The 21154-nt window shown below is 49.5% G+C and overlaps 1 protein-coding gene across 1 annotated transcript in view; it reads left to right on the forward strand.

Annotated features, from left to right (window-relative positions):
* Positions 1-21154, forward strand: part of SKI (SKI proto-oncogene) — a 201071-nt gene that overhangs the window by 1723 nt on the left and 178194 nt on the right. The gene's annotated exons all lie outside the window — the stretch shown is intronic.

Here is a 21154-nt window from a genome sequence, read left to right on the forward strand (position 1 = left end):
TCAGAAGTTCATACCCTGGAAATCCTGTTGGGGTCTCTAAGGTGTGTTGCTGGATTCGAATCTGGCTCTCCTGCTGCAGACTGACACGGCTACACAAGGGGCACCTGGGACGGTTTGACTTCTCCTCTGCCCTTAAAAAGTGTGCACGTGGGTAGTGAGGTCCCAAAACTAACATTACAACTTCGAGCCCTTTTGCTCCCTGTGGACATCCCATGGGCCGCTTGGTTCTGGAGCTGACTGTTCGGAAAAGAACAGTGGGGAAAGATGGCAGGCTTCGGGGTTGCTACAGAACGCTGCTTCTGTCCGGATTCTTGTGTCTGTGTGTGGCTGGAAAGCTTGCAGAATTCCTCTCCTCCCCCTGGACAATGGGCTGTACCACCCCAGAGACCTACAGGCGTCATAAGCAAGGTGCGTGGTGTGACCCCTAAGCATGTCAACCGCTGAGCATGGGGCTCAGCAGAGGTGTTCAGGCGTGTGCCCTCTTAGTCTTCAGAGCGCCAGGCAGAAATGTGTCAGAAATGAAGTCAGTACAGGCTCTTTCTTTGGAAGGAAGTCCTTTAGTCGTTGCTCTTCAGGGATATCTTTGCTGCTACAGGCTTCTGTCCCCAAATGTGCCTATGCTGGCCAAGTTTGGTTTAGTGAAATCTGTTATCCTAATAACGTGCTTTTTTAATAGAGGGCTGGTGGCAGGCGGTCACTTCACTTCCCTGCCTGTGAGCTTCAATTGCCTTTTCTTGTTCCTGAATCCTTCTCCTCTTTATTTGATGCAAATATTTAAAGACACTCAGGCCTAAAGTTGCATAAATGAAGGGAAAACAGCTGTGGTTGTGAAGGGGAGCAGTTGCGCCTTCCGATTTTATTTTTTTGGCTTGCTGAAGTTGGGTCACAGCACAAGGCATGTTGAATTTAGGATGAGAAGAAAATAACCTTCTCCAGCTCCCCCCCCCCTTCCAGCAAGGGGAGGGGAAAATCCATGCAGATATGAGCTTGCTAATTTGTAGGACATTCTAGGCTTCCCTTGTGAGTATACATCTCTGAAATTGCATAAGTATATAGAGAGGATAAAAGCTAAATCTCAGAAAGCTATTACAGGGACCACCACGTAAAAAGAAACGCACATATTCCAGGCTTGTAATTCATTATATTTGCAAATACATCAGCGACTAATTTGCACGCAGAGCGGCTTGTGTCTTTTTGGCATCCAGTCGCTGTCTGGATTGAAATCTTTCCCAACTTTTTTGTGGATTGGGTTATATATTCACTCAGGAAATCACTGTGTCCCGGACAAGTTGCAACAGCCCCTTCCAGAGCCGGCCAGACCATTGTGGCGTCTGACCAGACAGCTCGAAAAGTACACTGATACAAGCGAGTCTTTATCTTGCTGCGGCAATTCCCAGAATCCCCAGGACTGGCAGTTGGGTGCGAAGGGAGGGGAGTTTTGGCTTGGCAGGACTCCTGGTCAGCGGGGTAGGAATGTGGCGTACCTCTTGAGAAATGTGTCCCCGGTTGGACACGGCCAGGATGTCGGACTTGGCTGGTGGCTGTAATTGAGTGCCGGGGGAGGGGGAAAGTAATACACCCCCGTTCCTCCTCTTGGAAAACAAAAATCCTCGAGGAGGCAAACCAGAAAAGTCAAAAATTTGGGATGTCGGACTTGGCTGGTGGCTATAATTGAGTGCTGGGGGAGGGGGAAAGTAATACACCCCGGTTCCTCCTCTTGGAAAACAAAAATCCTAGAGGAGGCAAACCAGAAAAGTCAAAAATTTAACTCCTTGGTCCTGGGAATTTGTAGGGCGTCCAAGGAGAATCGTCGGGGAGGAGCGGTAATGTCTCTCCTTAGACCGGCACACATCCGTTTTGGAAGAAAGTGTGCACACATACAGACACATCCCGAGCATTCGGGTACGTGCAACTTCCTTTTCCTTTTAGGAAAGGAACACAGACTGAACGTACCACCCAAAGAAGCCTTTGGAAGGCCCAATTAAATTGGCTCTCCTGCCTTCCGCTCCCCTCCTAGCCGATTCCCCCATTTAAAGTGGGAGGTTTTTTTCCTTGTTTTCGACTCAACCCCCCTTCCCGCCAAAGCCTTCAGGGTCAATCCAGTCCCCTTGTAGCCAAACCGGGCTCTAAAGAGGCACATTATCTTGCATAGTTGGAGGGGGATGCCTGCTTAATGACTTGTCTATCTTCGGCTAATCATGCGCTAAACTGTGATGGTGTGGGGTTGCCTTTATACCTATGAATGAGGAGAGGCGGGGCTGTGAGAATGGAGGATGCAGATGGGGGTGGGGGGTGGGAAAAACAGAGATCTGTTCCCACTCTGGGCCGCACAAATAAGAAACCTTTCCAAGTCCCAATCCTTGGGAGTTCTGATTGAATATTGTTCAGTGTCCAACGATCCGTAGCTAAAATCCAAATGTCCTCAATGAAGTCTTAGTTGACCCTAACAATGCTATAAGTGTCGCCTTTGGATTTTTCCTGTGGACCGGCCCCCCTATCTGCTCCATTTCTATCATTTTTGGTTTACCCTTTTGATTTCACGTTATGTGTCTGACAGAGAGATCTAGGTTGGTGAAAGGGCTCAGACTCGAGCTTTGGAATTAGAGTGAGTGGGTGAAGGGTTTTCGTGGGTTCCTGTGTGTTTGTGTCTGTCTCGCCCGCTGTGATTTAAGCAAAAACCCTGAGCGTCTGTTCGTCGGTCCACCTCCCAAAGTTAGAGGCCTTTGCTTGGAAGCACTGCATCTCCGTCAGACTGAAAGGGGCGGCTTTGATTTTGTTCCCAGAGCCATTTTGAGGGAGCTGGGACAGGAAGGAGGTCAGGGGATGTGCACAATTGTTTGTCTCGGGAACCGGGTGGGGTAGACCGATTCCGGCTCGGTTTACGTTTGTTCCAGTGCAGAAATGGGCTAAATTTCAAGGCTTTGGTGAGGAGAGCCGGTGTTGAACTCCTGAGAAGACCCGGCGAAAAGCTCAAGGGCCTGGAATCCTGAATAAAATAGCTGTAAATGCTCTCCATTTTTTTTAGTGTATGCGCGTGCGCCTGGTTTTTTTTCCCGACCAGACATTGCCAGCGGGGTATCATATGCTACCTTAGCAGATAATTATGCAGAGAGTGAAAACTGGCTCTAGGGTTCCTAGACTGTGGCTAGAGGCAAATAACACTGGGATAAATTTGAGGTCTCCTACAGAGGAAATGCAAAAAAAGAAAAAGAGAACAAAACAAAATCAATCATGCGTCTGGCTGCCTGCATTTAACTCTGCCCTTTAACTGCTGTCTCTGTCTCTCCTCTTTTGGTTAGGGGTGTGTGTGTGTATGTTGTGTTTTAACCCACAGTGGCCTGTAACACACATGCAACTCGTGAGTTTCAGTCTTCTTTTCCCCCACAGTGTGCAGTATGGCTTTGCAGCCACACAAAGTGGATTTGTGGTGGTTGGATGTGAGGAGGGGGCCCTGTGAATTGTATAGTGGGCAATGAGTGGGAAAGAAGGGCCGTTTAAAGGACAGGGAGCTTTTCTGCAGAGGGACACACGAGGACCTGCGGCGCTGCTGCCTTTCGGGTTGTGGTACTCAGCTTAAGCGTACGGAGGGGAGAGATGTCTTTTTGGTGAGCCAACAGGAGAAGTTGGACGAGCGTTAAGCAAGCTGTGTTTCCCTCCCTTATAGCACCATTTATTCATTATTTAAGTACACGATTTGCACTCCTCTGTTCTCACGGAGACTTCAGGGCGGATGACAGAGTGTAAGGCCATGCAGCCAATAGAATGATACACCTAATAAGCAAAGTAGCCGGGCTAGGAATGGCAGGATTCTGTCTGCACAAAGTATAAGTATTAAACATGACATGTTATGCAATGCAGAATGTGCTGTTACATCCACATGCACAGCGTTGGGACAGGTCCCCTTCGAGGAACTTAACAGTCTAAAATTCAGCGCAAGAAGAATATGACCATGGGGGTGGGGTGGGGGAGGAGGGGCGTGGGGGCCAGAGAGGAGGAGAATATGCATTAGTTGTAGGGTTTGCATGGTGGTAGATACTTTGCGACTCTGACACATGGATGGTGGCGCTTTCCTCCAATGGCCTCTTGCGTCAGGGGATGGCTCCTAGTTCCCTGGAGAGTGCCATCATTGGTGGCGCGGATCTGTTGGGATCCAGCCCTCAGAAGTAAGATCTGTCTGAATGAGGAGCACCAGTTGGTGTTGGTATGGGTTATTGTAGCTTCATTCTGTCTCTGGGAAACAGCAGCATGGGGTGTCCCGTTGCTTTCCTGCCTTGCTTGGCACTTCCGGCGTCCCGGAGGTAACTTGCTGGTAGCTGTTCAAAACAAAAGGCCTCCGGTCTGTTCGAGGGGCACCGTTTGCATGGTTATACGGACCACAGCGCAATGGTATGCAGATTGACTGCAATCTAAGGCCATGGGACTACGCTGTTTCTTATCGAGTGGCCCTTTGGGTAGCGTGGTGTAGCGGTTAGAATGTCAGGTTAGTATCTGGAAGACCCATGTTCGAATCCCTACTCTCCCACAGAAGCTTGCTTGGTGACCTTGGGCCAGTCACGCGCTCTCGAGCCTGACCTACCTCACAGGGCTGTTGTGAGGATAAAGTGGCAGAGGAAAGGATGTTAAGCCGCTTTTGAGTCCCCGTTGGGGAGAATTTTGTTTTTCCTTCGGCGTCTGTCTTCATTGGCCCCCCCTCTCCCCCCCACCTTCCGCTTTTGTCACCTCCCTTTAACACGTCCCCTTTCCCAAAACACAGGCACCGAAATAGCAAAGCCTAAAATCTGACAGGTTCCCGTTTAATTGTGCAAGTGAAAATAAAGCTTTTTCTTTCATTTTAAATTCCCCACCCCCCCATAGTTTGGGGATGGGTCAGATCCTGTGAACTGCTTGCTGCTGACCGGGCGGTACAGGTGGCCAACGCTTGTGGAGCCCCGCCGGGAAGGCCTTTATCTGCGACCCCTCCTGTCCTCCCGTCTCTTCCAGCCCCTCATGCTCCCCCCACATACACACTGTAGCTCACACTGTTCCCATCACCATCTGTCTGGTGTCTGCTTTCGGGCCCAGCGTGTCGCCGTGGTGACGGAACTGCTGAGCCGCTCCAAACGGGCTCCGCAAACTGCTTGTTGGCGGGTAGGCCAGGCCGCAGTGGAAGCCTGTCATTTTATATGGGTCACCGACGACGACGGGGACCAATGTCCCCGTTTAATTGGCTGTTCTCCTTGCCTGTCCTCTCCTCGCATTTCACACGATCTGCATTTTTTTTGGGGGGGAAGGCAAAGCTGCCTAAAACAGGGGTGCTTTACTTGTGTTATGTTCTTCCTCTGTGAATATTGGCCCTGAGTGAGGTGGCCCAGGCTGACTCGATCTCGTCACCTCTTGGGAGCTAAGCCAGTAGGTGCTTGGATGAGAGACCACCGAGGAAGTCCGGGGTTGCTACGCAGAGGCAGGCAAGGGCAGACCACCTCTGAACATCTCTTGTCTTGAAAACCCCTGAGGCTGCAACTTGATAGCACTTTCTACCACCAGTGTGGTGTGGTGATTAAAAGTGGCGGACTAGAAGAAGAAGAAGAAGAGTTGGATTTGTACCCCGCCCTTCACTCGGAGTCTCAGAGCGTCTTACAATCTCCTTCCCTTCCTCTCCCCAAAACAGACACCCTGTGAGGTAGGTGGGACTGAGAGAGCTCTTTCGGGGACTGCTCTTGAGAGAACAGCTCTGAGAGAACTTGTGACTGGCCCAAGGTCACCCAGCTGGCTGCGTGTGGAGGAGTGGGGAGTCAAACCCGGTTCTCCAGATTAGAGTCCGCCACTCTGAACCACTACCCCAAACGGGCTGGGAGACCCGGGTCTGAATCTCTGCTCATGTCATGTCATGGAAGCTCACTTGGTGACCTTGGGCCAGTCACATATTCTCAGCCTAACCTACCTCGCAGGGTTGTTGTGATGATAAAATGGAGGAGAGGAGACCGGCGTAAGCTGCTTTGGGCTCCCCTTGGGGAGAAGGGCAGGGCTGTGAACAAATTAAATAATAAGTAAAACCAATAAAATATTGGGGAGGAATGCAGTGTTAGACAGATGACATATCTGGGGAGCATGCTGTTGGTGGAGGCCGTTGTGCACATGCATGTGCAGTCATATGACATCCTAGGTCTTTTTGTCGACAAGCAGGTGGAGAGAAGTCATGTTGGAAGTGGCACTTATACTAAGATGTGTGTGTGTGCATGTGGGGGGGGGGAGTGATAGAAAAAGGAAGCGGCTGTCGGTCTCTCTGTCTCGCGCACCGAAATTCCCTGTGGCCCCAGTGTCTTGCAAAGGCTGGAGGAGTGTTCCTGAGAGTCACGTGACGCAAACGAACCCTTTATTTTCTGTTTCGTAATAATAATCATCCCTCCCAAGCTGGCGAAAGGTAGAGCAGGGAGATCAAAGAGCAGAAGCGTGTTCCCGCTGAGCTAATGCTGCCTTTGGAGGGAGCTCGCTGGAGTGTTGCAGGCGCTTTGCATTTTGGAGTGGCTCCTCGCAAGAGAGCCGCATGGGAATTCCGGGGATCAGCAGGGGAAAGGGACTCGCTGCCTCCTTCAGGAGCACGTGTCTGACCGCTCGGGGCTGCAACCCTGGGGCTGCAGCATGCATTATGGAAGACATGTGGCATGCGCCTTCTGGATTCCCTGAAATGGGCAAAAGGGCAAGCTTGTCTCTCAGGGTGTTGTGTTTTTTTTTTGCCTTGCGTGCGATTGTCACGAGTCATTGAACAAGTCACCAGTGCTCCCTCTAAGCTGCGGAGTCTTGTGAGCAAAAATCCTACTTTGTGAGCGACTGGCATTAAAGTTGTGAGCGAGTGACTGGGCTGCTGCGTAAATCAGTTTGCTCTGGAGCCGTCCTTCCTGAGCGAAGACAGAAATGTGTGAGCCGGAGGCTAAAAAAACTGTGAGCTGGCTCACGCTGACTCAGCTTAGAGGGAACACTGCAAGTCACGTTAAGCCACAAAGGGTAGTTCTAAATGCCACATCTTTTCAGGGGGCACCTTCTACCGTGGAAGCTCAGTGGGTGAACCTGGGCCCGTCACAGCCTCTAAGCCTAGCCTACCTTGCAGAGTTGTTGCGAGGAAAGGGAGGAGAGTTCCAAAATGCGTTGAGTCCCGTTTGTGGGGAGAAACGTGGGCTGTAAATGAAAAAAGGTGAAATAAATGCATGCACCTCTTGGTGTATATTGGCTGGGTGCGTCGGGAGTCTTCCAGTGGAAACCCGTGGGCAGCAGACGGGTGGAGCTTGCTCATGTTCTAGCTCTGTGTTCCAGTTCTTGTAAGAAATAAAGAACCCTGGCCTGTGTAGCCCTGGCTAGGCCAATCTTGTCAATTCTCCGAAGCTAAGCAGGATCGGCCCTAGTCAGTATTTGGATGGGAGACCGCCAAGGAAGTCCGGGGTTGCTACGCAGAAGCTAGACGACAGCAGACCACCCCTGAATGCTTCTTGCTTTGAAGGCCCTACAGCGTCACCCTACGTTGGTTGTAGCGTGACTTTTTTGTTTCCAAGCGTGGTGCCTTGTCTAGCGTGGTGGACTTTGGTTTCAGAGTCCCCCTGGGTTCAAAACTCAGTGGGTGATGTTAGACCTAATCCCGTCAGCCTAATTCTGTCAGCCTAATCAACCTTGCAGGGCTGTTGTGGGGATAAAATGGTGAGCGAGAGGGACCTCCGATCTAAGCCGCCCGGAGCTCCTTGGAGAAAGAATGGGATAAAAGGAGAGATGTCCTACCATGTGTCAATCATGCCCTCAGTTCTCATTTTTTCCGGGACTCTCCCCTTCTGCTCTTGGGATTGGAGGTTCTACCCGATGCTCTTTGTTTTGCTTCGTTTCCACTTCTGAAGCCTTGGGAAACGTTAGAGTTCTGGAGCAGCGAGCGTCGATCACGCTCCCAGTCTCGAATCGGTTCCAGAATCTCCCTTACCAATTGATGGAGCTAATTTATTTTAGCTGAGCAGCCTGCGGAGCAGAAATCAATTTGGCCTTCAGTCAGCAAAAGCGCTCTGCATACATAAGGTTACCCATAATAATTGGGCTTTAATGTACAGGGATCTCCTCATACCTATACAGACTTCACCAACAGTTGCTTTTGATTTTCTTCCCGTCCCCACTTTTAAAAGTATTTCAATAAACTTTCCCCCAATCATTAGGAGTAAAAGTTGGCTTTGGTGTGCAGATAGATCTCTGAATGCCTTTCTGCGGCCCTGGCTAGTAGATCTTCCGGGTTGCAAGAAGACTGGCAATCACAAGGAGGAAAAACCCTACTGGTTGCTTTGGAGGAACGTTATGTCTTCTCTGTCACCTCCTGCGTTTCACGGAAAATACTGGACAAGGGAAGGTGGGGTAGAACTCCCAATTTTATTAATCTGTCCTCTGCATAATTGCAGGCTGCATGCACCTCAGAAGCAGGGTGTACATCCCAGAGATAAAATAATACTTAAGCTCGATTGTTGGATCAGAGGGTGAACTGAACATAACATTCTGGATGAACGGAATGTGGAGTTCTCACTGAAGCTGCTGTGCTTTAGGGTGTAGGATAGAATTATCACAACCGAATGCTCCTTTTATTTTTAAAAAATCCCTATTCATAGAAAAGTAGCATGTCAATGTTCTAGTTTAGACATCCCCTTAACATCTGGCTTTCTGTTGGCGGGGAACACGGAAGACCAACCCCCGCTTGTAATCAAATCCTAATCCAGGTGTGTTTTTGTTGGTGCTTTGGTGTTAACAGAGAATGGTGCTGGAATGACCCAGTATGTGCCATTCCCGAACATGTTGCTACATTAAAATCTCTTGCATCCGTGCCCCCTATGAATAAACGGGGATGCCAGTTTTGACTGTTTGTGTCAGGGTGTTTCGAGGTTGAAATGATCACTTAGCATCAGTGAGCTAGGGAGAACTATTTATTTATTTATTATTACACTTATATCCCACCCTCCCCGCGAATGGGCTCAGGGCGGCTCGAACATGAAGGCGCCGTTGGAAAAAACCTGTGAATGAGGGTTTGGTTGTACACGGGATGTCTGGAAAGCGGTTACCCCAGTCCACAGTCTCACAGGATTCTGATGTGCATGTCCACGGAGGGCGATAGGAGTGATTTACAGTGTCGTGGGTGTGGACCAAAATGGAGAATGCCTGTTATTTTAATGGCGCTAGAACACAGGATGGGTGTTCTTTCCACTTTTGAGGTCTTGTTGCCTGATCTCGTCAGATCTCAGAAGCCAAGCAGGGCCGGCCCTGGTCCGTACTTGATGGGAGACCACCAAGGAAGTCCAGGGTCGCTTTTCAGAGGCAGGCAAGGGCAAAACCACCTCTGTTCGTTCCTTGCCTTGAAAACCCTGTAGGGACCCCATAAGTCAGCCGTGACTCGATGGCACATTACTATTGTTATTACTGTTATTTATTAGACTTATTAATCACCCCCATCCCGACTTGCGCAGGGCTCTGGGCGATTTACAACATGGCATTAAGCCTTGGAGACAGTATAAAAACATCAAACATCATAAGATTAATGACGTTCACACCAATTTAAAGCAAATTCAAATTCAAGATGGCGTCGCTAGCAACTGTACAATTGGAAAAACTGGAGTTCTGAAAATTTTTGGTCCCTTCCGGAGTTCTTTTTGGTTTGTTTTATTGTGGGGTGGGGATGGGGGTGGGCGCCAGCCGTGTTGGAAAACCGTTGCCTGGTGGAACATCTCTGCCTTGCAGGCCCTGTGGAACTGCATGAGGTCCCGCCAGGCTTTGACCGTAGCAGGCAGAGAGTTCTACCAGGTTGGGGCCCAGACCGAAAAGGCCCTGGGTCTGGTCAGGGACAGCCGGACCTCTCTGGGGCTAGGGATCACCAGTAAGTTGTTATCTGCAGAGGAAAACGCTCCTTCCACCGCCACCAGCCAGTGCCACGAGAGGACAAATCCCCTGAATCCTTGCTGTTGACGAAGAGGAAAAGAGTTCAACAGTTGCCCGATAGAGCCTTTCCCCCTTCTCTTAGCCCAGTTCCCGTTGGCCAAGCCATGGGCGAAATCCTCCTTGGCCTACCGGGTTCTTCTCCTTAAGTGGGAAGGCTGTACGGTCTGCACAGGCTCTCTGGAGTTTTCCATGTGACCAGAGCAACTTCATGGACTTCCATACCGCCCTGCTTTCTTCCCACCAGTTGCCTGTTGGGACTCAGCACAGCCAACACTTGGTTACCCAGACTCGTGGTTGCCTCGTCCTTCAAACAAATGCTCGTCTTACAAACGAATGCTCGTATGGTGCAACTTCATGGGTACTGGGCCATACCGCCCTGCTTTCTTCCTGTTGGGACTCAACGCAGCCAACACTTGGTCACCCAGACTCGTGGCTGCCTCGTCTTTCAAACGAATGCTCGTCTTACAAACGAATGCTCGTATGTCGGTTCCACAGGCTTGCGCAAGGCCTCCCTGGGTGGGCCAGGAGCCGAGGGTAGGGCGTGTCGGTCGGCAGGAGAGGCAGAGCTGCGGCAGAATGAGGCCACCACCTGTGTTGCCCATAAAACTGGGGTTGCCAAGAACTCGGCTGGGGTTCCCCCAGTACTAGAGAAACCAGTTGGTGGACAGATGCCCTTTCCTCCGTGCTCAGCTAGTTGGTTTGCGTCGGGTTTGGGCGAGGCAAGTGAAAACCCGGATTGATAGGCATCTCTGCTTTGGTCCTGCTTGCCAAGAGAGACACCCAGTTGACCATGCCAGGAGTCCCAGGGTGTGCGTGGGCCTCTTGAAACATTCGCAGTGGTGGCTATGGCTTAGGTTTCCTTTAGGAAAAGGGAGGGTCTGTATCAGTGTTCCCTCTCGGCTGAGTTAGGGTGAGCTAGCTCAGTTTATTTTAACCTCCGGCTCGCACGTTTTTGTCTTATCTCGGGAAGGACGGCTCCAGAGCGCGCTAATTTCTGCAGTAGCCAAATCGCTCGCTTTAAATGCCAGCAGCTCACAAAGTAGAATCTTTGCTCACAAGACACCACAGCTTAGAGGGAGCATTGGTCTGTAGCCCCCTTCAACCCCCCCCCCGCCGCCTCCCTTGAGATTTGTCGAGAAAGATTTTGCTACCTTTTCCGCCATGTGCCTTCGAGGCAGCTGGATAAGAAACAGGCATTAGAAATCGATAAGCAATAATAGAGGGGATGGCTCTCATTGCTTACGGGAGGAAACGATACCCATGGATAGCATCTCGCTTGTCAGTTTAGGGGGCGTCACGTGGACGGGTGGGGGGGATTGGTTGGGGGATGCACGTACCTCTTCTCCACCCCACCCCCTTTTACCTGTTTTGTTTTCCAACCTCCGCTAGAGCCAGTGGGCGTTGCCTTTGAAGAATAAGGTCACGGACTCAGCTTGCTTCTGGTTTCCCAACTCCCTTTTCGCCAGCCAGTTTGTGTAATGTCTGTCTGAAACAGTTGAGTAAGGGCATTGAAATAGCAGACAGGATATCAAGTGTTAGGAAGTCTGGGTGAAGTATAACAGAGGCTCCTCTATGCTTAACGGGCGCTCAGGAGAGTAACCCTTTGCGAGCCCAGCGACAGGTTAGGGCTTATGGCGGCTTCAAGAAGCCCCTCTTGAACCCCAGAAGGGGGTATCATCTCTCAGTCTTGGGGTTCCCTGTTAATTTTGCAGTGTAGTTTATTAATACTGGCCTCTGCCCCGGGGAGGTGTGTGAGACAACCTCCTGATTTCGATCTGATCTCTGGACTCTTTTTTTTCTTTCTTTGCCTTTTCCTTTTGTGGCATGAATCGGTACACAGACTGGAGCTGTCTCTCGCTTTCAAAGGGCTTGCATAAATTTAAGGTGGATTTTGTCCTCCCCCCACCGTTCAATTGTGCAAAGCTTTGAATTGAAATATATATTTTTTAAAAGCAGACTCTCATTGTGTCTGTGTGTGTGTTTGCCTTGCAAGCGGTGGATTATTTACATCTATAATTGGGCAACATCTGTGCAGGAAACGGGAGGGGGGGGATACTGTAAAAACTGGGTTTTTCCTCTTTGCTTTCCTTTTTCTTCTTCAGACAACCTTTCACCCTGTTTCACATTATCCCCCTCTCTTGGTATGGGTGTGTTATGAAGATCGGTAACCCTTATTCTTGGTCAACGAATACCAACATTTAGACCAAACGGACAAAAGTGTTCTTTATAGAGTGTATTCTAGGATTGTCTGTGCAGGTTTTCAAAATAAGAAAGTCATCGCTTCTTTTGTGTGTGTGCACGGTTCACTGGAGAGGCAGGATATAAATTTTCTAAATAAATACATTTGGTTTAATGCTTTTTATTCAATTAGCGTGATTTATCGTGAAGTACAGTTCCGTGCAACAGCAGCAGGCTGCGATAAAAATATCAGCTGTGGGGAGGCTTGACAAACTTTTGCTTTGTTTTTTTTAAAAAAACCACACACACACACACACAACCACCACCACCAGAAACAGGAAAGGAAATGTGCTTTGTTTTCCGTCCTGCGTTTTCCTGGCTCTTGAAGCTGTGGGCCAGGATCCAGGGAACGGAGCGACTGGTTATGCTTACCTAAGGGAACATGTTCGAACAGCAGCCCTCCCACCCATCGCGCTAACGTGGTAATCCGCTTTTGCAACTCCGGGGGCGGGAGTTACAAAAGCGGCTTGCAACAGATCTCAGGGTCTCGAGTGCCCGCTGAGCGTACCTCTGGATCTCAGCCCTCGCCTCCATTTCAATCGCCCTTTCTTTGGAGGAGAGGCCAAGATGCCTTTCTTGTAATGAAAAGGGTTTTGGGAGGCGTTCCAAGGATGCTTTTTTAAAAAATGACTTTCCGCCCATTAGGGAGGGTAAGAAATGCCTTAGCCAGATCGGGCCAAAGGCCTGTTGTGCCCGGTTCCGGCAAGAGGGGGAGAGGCGGTCTAGCCAGATGCTTCGGAGAAGTTTGCAAGGAGGAGGAGAAAGGAATTGCCTCCCCTTGTGATTTGGAGCCTTTGGAGTAAAATAACTCCAGCTGAGTATTTGTAAGTCTGCTGCTTCTGGAAGGTCTGGGAGCCGGTCGGCCGTCAGTGGGGCAGGGGAGGCGCTGTGGCTCAGCACTCTGCCTTGCACAGAGTCAGACCCTTGGTCCATCAGGGTCAGCATTGTCTACTCAGGCCGGCAGCTGCTCTCCAGGGTCTCCGGCAGGGGTGTTTCCTCTTACCTGCTGCTTGGAGCTGCCGGGGATTGAACCTGGGACCTTGTGCTTGCCGAGCAGATGCTCTACCACTGAGCCACTGCTCCTCTGCACAGGATAGCTCCTGCATGTACAGAAAAATGGCAGGTGCTCTTAGGTAATAGAAAGCAAACGCTCACGGCATCCAAGATGCCCGTTGGGGTACTTAAATATATTTCCTCTCTGCCTCTCGTGCAAATCTGGATTATTCAGCTTTGCATATTTAAACAAGGAAAATAAACTTTACAGCATCCTCTGCATCTCGTTTATGACCTTGAATGGAAAGGGGATAAACCTTTAATTAATAGGCCTAACTAGTAGGAAATAAGGCATTTAACTTTTTGGAATACGGTAGCTCATTTTGCATCCCCCCCCCCATATGTTCCTGTGTGGTGGCCTTGATAGCGTCTCTAGAATTTTATTTCCTTGTTGGTGAATTTATTTTCAGTCTGAAGATCATCTTGAAGGCAGTTCTCCATTTGATTTTCGTCTTCACCAGCCGCATTCTGAGGAGGCCTTCCCCCCAAGAAAAGCCCATTGCTAAGTAACTTAACCCGCAATAGTATGAAATTTGATCTTCCACACTTCTGGTAGTGTCCTCCAGAGAAGGCAGTTGAATTTTGCGTGGATGCATATGGGTTTTTTTTGGGGGGGAGGCAGGCAGCTGGTCTGGTTGGGGCAGGTCACTTCATGGCTACCTAATGATCATATTTCTTTATGGCTTGAGTGCATATTTCCATAAGGACACGTGGGGCAGAGATAAGAACTCTGCTTGAAAGCCGTGGAGAAAAAAATCGGGGGTATCAGTAATGGAAGAAGACTGGCGAAAGCCCAATAGGCCTGTGCTGGCCAACAGTGGCAAACTGGAGCTGAGCGCGACAGAGATCTGAGTTCAAAATCAGGTCCTCCCCTCTCACTTCACACACATACACACGGAGCTGCTATATACTGGGTCAGATTCTTGGTCCGTCAGAGACTGTGTTGCCTTCTCAAACTGGCAGCAGCTCTCCAGAGTCCCAGGCTGAGGTCTTTCCAATCACCTATGACCTGTTCCTTAATGGAGATGCCGGGGATTGAACCTGGGACCTTCTGCATGCCAAGCAGAAGCTCTACCACTGAGCCATGGCTTCTCTCCTATAAAGCTGTCTTCTTGGTCCATCAGGGATTGTATTGTCTACTCAGACTGGCCGTGGCTCTCCAGGATCTCAAGCGGAGGTCTTCCACATCACCTATTGCCAGGTCCTTTTAACTGGAGATGCCGGGGATTGAACCTGGGACCTTCTGCATGCCAAGCAGAAGCTCTACCACTGAGCCATGGCCTCTCTCCTATAAAGCTGTCTTCTTGGTCCATCAGGGATTGTATTGTCTACTCAGACTGGCCGTGGCTCTCCAGGATCTCAAGCGGAGGTCTTCCACATCACCTATTGCCAGATCCTTTTTGCTGGAGATGCCGGGGAGTGAATGCCAAGCAGACCCTCTGCCACTGAGCCACGGCCCCTCCCCTTGAATGGTTGATAGTGCTGTGCTAGATATATTGGAGTCCCTCTAAGAAGTTCTTACCTCGATGGCGACAGTTAGTTAGTGCATAATTTACCTCATGCGGGCAACCGTGTAGATCGAATGTAAATAACTTGACCAGAACTTTTAGCAGCCTGCCGTCACGTAGGTATACTTTTAGCGATTGTCTTGGGCGGTTACTTGCAGGAAGGGAATTGCCGCTTGCCTGAATTGGATGAGTAGGAGTGAAGAGGTACCGAATGACATTGAGTGAGTAGGAGCAAAGAGATGTAGGAATGAATGAAATCGAGTATGAATAACAGATGTTGGGTCAGTGGCAACCTAAAAAAACCCCTCTTTAAAACGTAGCCTTTCGAGATCCACAATTCTTATTGTGGTCCTAAGTGTGTGTTCTTCTGTACAAGAGAGTGGTTGTCCTGTGTCTCTTTTTGCTAGACAGGCCCGTAGCCAGGATTTTAAAATCTGCGGGAGCCTTTAAATAAGTTGGGGGGCACCCGCACAGACCACCCCCAAGGGAGCACCGCGAAATAAAATAAAACAATTGGAAGTCGGGGGGCCTGGGAGCTGGATGGGGTCAGGGGGCCATAGCAGTAAGTCAGGGGGCTGGGCCCCGAGATGCCTCACTGTGGCTACGGGCCTGCTGCTAGACCAGGGGTCCCCAGCACTTCTGAGCCCAGTGGGCCCTTTTGGAATCCTGGCACCGTGTGGTAGGGGCACTGTGACAAAATGGCTGCCACCAGAGGCGGAGCCAGCTACAGCATGGCCGCCCCGGCTTCCCTTCAGTCACACAGTGAAGACCCTTGTGCTGTGGTGGCAGCTGCTGCCAAAAGCAACGTTTTTAAACATCTGCACAGCCAGTCAGAACTCCAGTGCCCCATCGGAAGGCTTGCTGGGCAGAAGGCCCAACTGGGCCCAGCCAGGGCTCTACTGGTAGCAGGAGCTCCTTTGCATATTAGGCCACACACCCCTAGTGTAGCCAATCCTCCAAGAGCTTACAGAGATCTTCTTACTGGGGCTACTGTAAGTTCTTGGAGGATTGGCTACACTAGGGGTGTGTGGCCTAATATGCAAAGGAGCTCCTGCTACCAGTAGAGCCCTGGGCCCCACCCACTTTCAAAAAACACTTCTTGTGGTCCAGGAAAGGTGCCCGTGGGTGCCGTGTTGGGGAATCATTAGCTGTGTAAGATTTACATGTCCCCAACATACTAACGTTAATCCAGATGTTTTCCTTTCCCCGTTTAAATCCATTTTGGGAGATGCCCGGCTGTAAATTTGCTTCCACGTGTATCTGTTGAAATTTTTTAAGACGGGCTGAAGGATGCCGCACATCAGTCCATCAAAGCGTTGCGGGAATGTATAAAACAACGAGGAAAACAGTCTACCCTCAAAGAAGGCGGCCCAAAGCAAACCGTGTTCTTTAGAAGTTCAGCGTTAGCTTGGAATCCAGACATCTCTGGAGTCTTTCCCTCTCCTCTTTTTCTTGTTTGGACGGTTAAAAGGTCAGAGGAACTCACAGCTGCCTATGTGGCCCCTCCCACCCGGCCCTATTTGGTCCGTGCAACAACCCTGTGAGGTAGGTCGGGCTGAGAGAGTGCCCGGCCTCAGGTTACCCAGTGAGCTTTCCGTGGCATTGTGCAGTTTTGAATCTGGGTCTCGCACAACACTAGGCCTCTCCTAGCCAATGCGCCGTGCCTTTTCTCTGGCAGTATTTCATACAGCCACTGTACATTTTCACTTTTCCACCTCTGATCCAAAATGTTTGACCAGTGGTTCCTAGCAGGGCTCGTAGGAGATAAGCAGAACCCACAACCAATGTTCCCTCTAAGCTGTGGAGTCTTGTGAGCAAAAATTCTCCTTTGTGAGCTGCTGGCATTAAAGTTCTGAGTGAGTGATTTGGCTGCTGCATAAATCAGTTTGCTCCGGAGCCCTCCTCCCTGAGCTAAAACAAAAATGTGTGAGCCGGAGGCTAAGAAACTGAGCTAGCTCACACTAACTCAGCTTAGAGGGAACACTGCCCACAACGTATTGCGTAATTTATACTGAGTTATGGAAATGACAAATCAAAGACACGGGCCCTAGGAAACAGGGCCGTTGCCAACCACTCTTAAGCCCGTCTGTGTCCGTAAAGTGTTTTACCACACTGGCAGCCATTGCTATCAATTTAGCAAAAGCAGGGGTTTTTTTTTGGGGGGGGTGTTTAAATCGAGCAACATCTAAAACGTACATTGTGGTATCTGTTAAATATTTCTCCCCTCCTACAAACCCTCATTTGTCTAAATCTAAGCTGTTTCTATCCTGCAACCTTTAACCCAAATGCATCGAGCTTTAGTAGCGAAGGGAATCCATGAATAGAACCAAACATAACGTTAATCTTTTTCTTTTTTTTAAAGAGGGCTTTTCACACAACAGAGAGAGGCGTTGTTTCCACGCGAAGCGTCTGGGGAATAGGAGGCCCCCTCGCTCACCCAGCTGCCTTATGCATATGAGGAGGCCGGAGCCATACATTTGGCTGTGTGTTTGTGTGTGTGTGATATATCTTGGCCCTTCAGGGATGGCTTATGCTTGTCAGTCACAGGAGCTTTGAAAGGGGGCCCCCTTCACCATGCCCTGCCTTGTGTTCCCCTGGCGTACATTTGCATGAGAACGGCCCCTTTGTTGCCCAGAAGAGACTTCTGCCTACTGAGGTCATCTCTCAGGTCCCACTGCTCTGAAATCATAATCCTCTGTGACATCACAACTAGGGGGCCCTGTGATGTCACAAAGCAAGCGTTCTTTTTCTTGGGGAGGAAGATGTCCGCTTTTGAGCTTGCTTTAAAAAAACAAAACAAACCCCAAAGAATAAAATGAGAGTGAGTGTCTGTCCGTGTGCAATGTTCCCTCTAAGCTGTGGAGTCTTGTGAGCAAAAATTCTACTTTGTGAGCCACTGGAATTAAAGTTGTGAGCGAGCGATTTGGCTGCTGCATAAATCAGTTTGCTTTGGAGCCCTCCTTCCTGAGCTAAGACAAAAATGTGTGAGCCAGAGGCTAAAAAACTGTGAGCTAGCTCACACTATCTCAGCTTAGAGGGAACACTGTGTGTTTGTCTGTCTCTCTCTGTCTCTGTCTCTCTCTCTCTCTGCGTTCCTGAGATTCACCATTGGGTGGAAATTCCCCGGGTTTTGAGTCCTGCAGAGATTTTATTTATTTATTTATTTAAAAACCGCAAATGCCACTCGTTGCCAGATTTTGCTCGGTTAATTATAATGGAAGACCTCAAGGGGAATATTTCTTCTGTATCGGCTCCAGTTGGCGTTTGGAAAAGTTTGCTGCTGGGTACTTTATGGTTGGTCACAAACCAGAATTGCCTGCCTGCTTCCCCCCTCTGCCCGCTTTCCATCTTTTGCAAAGAGAAAAATTGGCAAAGGACAACAGACCCCCCCTCCCCCCATCAGCAAGGTTGCAGAAATAGCGGCGGATCTCTCTCCCCCCTCGCTCTGTTTCTCCTCCTTTGGATCCACTCTCCAACTTTGCCTCCCCCGCCCCTTCCCCCTTTCCAGGCCGGGCTCGGCCTCAGTGCATCTTGGGATTTCCCTTTTGCTGAATGCGCTCCTTGTATGAAGGGGAGGAAATGAGGTCCCCTTTGGATTGATAGGAGATAGAAAGGAGACCGTCAGGAGAGCCTGCAGACGGGCCACGCAGGAGCAAGAGGAGATGTCCCCCTTCGTACGCCGGATTAAAAAAGAATGAAACCCCTGAATTCTTTAGACCTGTCCCTAAACACGGCAGTTGCAAATCTGGAATGCTTTTGGAGCCCCAGAAAGGGCGGGAGGCAGGGTAGAGAAGCATGAATCTCTGATGGAAGATGGACGAGCGAGCGTAACTCCTTAACCCCACCCCCTCACTAATTTCTGTAGGAGAAGGAACCTCAGTGGCAGAGCATCTTCTGCTTTGCGTGCAGAAGGTCCCAGGTTCAATCCCTGGCATCCGACTTGTCAAAGGACCAGGCAGGAGGTGACAATAAAGACCTCTGCCTGAGACCTTGGAGAACCAGTGCCAGTGCGAGTAGATAGTACTGACTTTAATGGACCAGTGGTCTGATTCAGTAGAAGGCAGGCTCATGTGTTTGTGCGTGTTCAGGAGAGGGTGTTTGGTTTTAGGGTGACGCAACGGCGATCGGCTTCAAACGATTCAGCAATGTCTGAACCAAGCCTTTTTATCTAATCTCAGCCTTTAATGTGGCTTTGCCCCAGTTTGGGCAGCGGAGGCGTTAACTCCACATTCGTTTCTTTTCGTGGCACGGTCGCAGTGTGGTCGCAGTGTCCTGCGGTGCCACGGCATTCCACTTACGGCCCGTGTGAATCCTTCGTTTCTGCGACTTGTATGTGCGTCCCTTAGAAGGGAAAGGACAAGTTTCTAGTCCTCAGCGGTCGTAGCCGAGCGAAGAGAGCCCTTTAAAGGGCCAGGCCAAACAGCGGCCCCAAAGTTTCGCAAAGACGGAGTAGGCGGAGATCTGAAGAAAACTTTTGTAGTGTTTGGCTTTGCTCCCCCAAATCTCCATCTGAGTCAGATCTCTGCAACACACTTTTCAACGTTAGAAAGTAATGCTTGTGATGCTGTACTTCGCTGCACTTCACAGACTTAGCTGGTGCTTTATTATAAATGTTTATACTGCCGGACTTTATTGTGTGCGTGTGTTTTTAAATAGGACAAAGTCTGAGTCCAGTGGCACCTCTAAGACCAACAGCCACAAAAGCCATATACCCAGAATTAAACTTTTATTGGTCTTAAAGGTGCCACGGGACTCAGACTTAGTTCTGTTGCTTCACAGCAACACGGCTACCCACTTGAATGTGTTTTTAAATGTTAGCTGTCTATACTGTAATTTTTGTTGGTTTTATCTGTGCACTGGCCACTGTGAAGACATGAAATAACAGAACAGCGGCATGCAGGTGTTTAAACATCCAATGCATGCAGATGTTTAAAAGAGTAATCGATCGCTTTTGAGTGAAGCGCCGTCTCTCTGCTTTGAGCCTACCTTACAGGGGTATTTCCATGGACGAAATCCGTATCATGCTACTCTGAACTCCTTAGGGGGAGAGCAGGGTTACCTGTAAAACGGCCCTTGTTTTGCAGTTTCTTGCTCTGTTCGGAGTACCTAAAGCACCTTCTTTTGAGCTGGTTGATGATGGGCTAAGAGTAGAGTTGCCAGCCTCCAGGTGGGGCCTGGAGATCTCCCGCTTTTACAACTGATCTCCAGCTGACAGAGATCAGCTCCCTTGGGGGAAATGGCTGCTTTGAAGGGTGGACTCTATGGCACTATGGCACCCCAACCCCTCCCCTCACCACACCACCCCCTCTCCTGGCTCCACCCCCAAAGGCTCCAGGTATTTTCCAACCCAGACCTGGCAACCCTAGCTAAGAGGACTGTGAAATGGTGTGCTCCGGTAGATTCTCAGACATCAACAAATAAGCATCTGTTTGCAATGCATTATTCCACACTCCTTTTTTTTTTGGCGCATTGGAGAAACCTCTTTTCAGAGCCTGTTTTCCAGAATGCAACACCAAAGCGGTTCTTGATGTTCACAAAAATCATTTTAATATTCAAGAGCCAACACCTCCAACTCCCTTGGGAAGAGGCTTCCAATACCTTCTGTTTATTTTACCTGTATTCATGCTTTATCTAGGGAGGCATGCCCACCTGCGCGTGTGTGTTCTCCGAACCGTTTCTGCTTCTGAGTGGAACGATATGCAAATGCAGTCAATTAAGCAAGGGGTTTTTAATTAGCAGTTTAAGTTCATGTGCAAAGTGTCTTGCCTTAATTGCTTGACAGTTTTGTTGTCAATTTGTGAAGTTTCACCCCCCCCCCCTTTACTCAACTATCAAAACTGTGATTTCCACATACACGCACACCCCTTTCGGTAACATTGTTAAATTGTGTGAGCGTCTCGGCGCCTTTGACCCGAATGCTTCTGTTACTCCATTCATAAAACTCTCCTTACAAACTGTGCAGAAGAGGTAAATTGCCTCTGCTAATTGCCTCTAATTAAAATCTTGCATTCATTTTCTTTTTTAGAATTAATGGAGGGTCTTCCTTGTATCGAAGTTCAGGGTGCTTTTCCGGGTTTCATTACACTTATACCATTGTGCCTTTTTTGGATTGTCGGGTCGAGTGCCAGTAAGGTTGGGGTGCCGTGTGAGTCAGTCTGGTAGGACTGTGGTACTTTTGCCCCTGTTTGGATAATGGTTTTCCCCTCCTTGATTCTCCGTGTCTTGCAGAGTTTTGCAGGACTGCATGTCTTCTGATGGAAAGGATGGAAAGGATTTTGCAATCCTGGGCCGGACAAATCTTCGATATGGATGTTAACACTAAATGGAAATTTCGGAAGAAAATTGTGTCGTCGTGTCCTCTTCCCTGGGAGCCGCGGTGGCTCAGAGGTTAAGATGCTGAGCTGCAGACCGGAAGGTCTGTAGTTCGGCAGTTG

This window comes from Gekko japonicus, unplaced genomic scaffold (assembly GCF_001447785.1).
Source record: "Gekko japonicus isolate JY-2015 unplaced genomic scaffold, Gekko_japonicus_V1.1 scaffold220, whole genome shotgun sequence".
Classification (NCBI taxonomy): Eukaryota; Metazoa; Chordata; class Lepidosauria; order Squamata; family Gekkonidae; genus Gekko; species Gekko japonicus.